This window comes from Bison bison, unplaced genomic scaffold (genome assembly GCF_000754665.1).
Source record: "Bison bison bison isolate TAMUID 2011002044 unplaced genomic scaffold, Bison_UMD1.0 scf7180017864063, whole genome shotgun sequence".
Classification (NCBI taxonomy): domain Eukaryota; kingdom Metazoa; phylum Chordata; class Mammalia; order Artiodactyla; family Bovidae; genus Bison; species Bison bison.
In genome coordinates this window covers 14,601,875-14,603,927 of record NW_011494635.1, presented here as the reverse complement: position 1 = coordinate 14,603,927, position 2,053 = coordinate 14,601,875, and positions in this window count along the sequence as shown.

Here is a 2,053-nt window from a genome sequence, read left to right as displayed (position 1 = left end):
TGATCACATCTCAGGGTTTGTCTGAAACTCGCCCTGGCACACTGTGGCCTTGTTGAGTATAGGAACTTGGCTGGTGAGGGGAGAGAGGACTGTTGTAGTGAAATCCCCAACTAGAGGGGCATTCGAGACCAGGGCCTGGAGAGAATGCCCAAGGTCTGTCTTGATAAACTAGGGCAGTGGCATATAAGCTCTCAGCCCCTCTTTTCATTTCCACTAGTGAGTCTTCTGTGATTTTACAGAATCAAAGGAAATGGAGACCTCCTTCAGCATTTCTAGGATTCAGAGGCATGGCAGGCCTTAAAACTGCCTGCTGAGTTTAAAATAAATCAATACCATAAAATACTGCAATGAATTTCCTAACTTTAAAGGAATTTCACTTTCAGTTAGAGGTGCCAGGGGAAAGCTGTAACTCAGCCTGCATCGTACACAGGTCAGAATTCTGTATTTTGTTTCTTTGTAAAAGAAAGTGATGTCTGGGGACTCAGGAGGAATGGATTAGAGCCACCCAGGCACACCTTAGGGCATAATGAGGAAGATGAAAATGCTTCTATTTTCCCAGACTGCACAAAGGAGCCAAATGTGGGGCCTGGACAGGTAATCTTATGAATGGTAGATAACCTTGGCTTTTTGTCATTCTGAGACCTGGCCCTGGAGAAGTAGTGGAAAGCAGGCGGGGTATATGGTATATCACGTTGGGTTTTGGTATTAACCTTCTGTTCCAATGGAAGAGTCACAGATGATGTGAGCCAGTTGACTCATTCTGTGTTTACTTCCATCCTTTTGCAAAAAGGAAGCTCTTAAATATCGTGTACAGCACCCTTTTGTGTTTTTCCTTTCTGCTTTTTTCAGACATGTCTAAGACATGTCCTCCCGGAGAGTTCCAGTCTAGGGCAGAGCTAAGGCATGGACAGAAAGAGGGGAGGGCTGTCAGATCTTGGCAGAATGCATGGCCTTTCCAGCCCAGCCCAGCCTTGTACCAGACGTAAGGAGAGCTGGAAGTCACAACCAAAGACTCATTTGTTGTTAGTAACCAGATTGCAGGCTTGGATGTGATGAATGTTTGGATGGAATCATTTGTTTGTATGGGACAGCAGAAATGAGTGTGAATATACCACACCCAAAACCAAACAACAGGGTGACTTCTACCTTCCCTCCACAAAAAAAAAAAAGAAGAGTTGCTTGGGAGTTTAGGCCAGTTGCCTAACCTGAAATCCAGATGTCACCACTGACGTGATCCAGAGATCATCCTCCGTCCCCCCACCCTGAGCATCTCGGGGCACGGGCACCTACCAGGCGTATCACAGAGAGCCTTCGGAAGCACATCACTCCAGGCCGGTGTTTTGGAAGCCCTGTAGCAGGAGGACAGCAGTCCCCAGAACTCCAGTTTCCCACTTGCTCTTTAGAATTTCACTGAGATGAGATGAAATGCCGTTACGGTAGTAACAGCACAGGCAGACCCAGGTGCATCTTCAGAATCCGCAGCCTCTTTCTGCACGGCCGGTGGAGTTCAGTGGCGGGAACTGGGAGTGTTGGGGCTAAGAAGTTTTCTGCTTAACAGATCCAGAATCTGTCCTGTGACACCTGCTTACTCCTCCTCCCCGGCCCCCGCCATGGCCCCGCAGGAAGCTTGGATCGAGGCCTGAGAACTAGGAGGGGCTGCCGGCTTCCAATCCGGGCTCTGTCTAATATACTTACCCTAGTGTGGGGCTTTGGACAGGTCACACACAGTGGGTCCTGGATGCCTCATCCAGAAAACTAGTAGTATGAAAGGACCACTCGGCCCAGCTCCGGCATGTTCAGAGGTCCACGGTGGGTGCGGTCCTAGGAGGGGGACTCCAGATTCTGGCATAGTTTCTTCCTTGTGCGTGTGTCTTGAGACTGAGGTGAAGCCCTGTGGCCTCCTGTCAGAGAGGGGGAAGGAAAGCAATTGAACTTCTCCTCAGGCTTCCCAGACCCTGGGAAAATGGGCTTCCACGCCATAGTAACAGTGAGCGAGAGTCCTTCGGGGGAGTAACAGATCGTGTGAGGCCACTGTGGGACAGGAGGTGGCTCT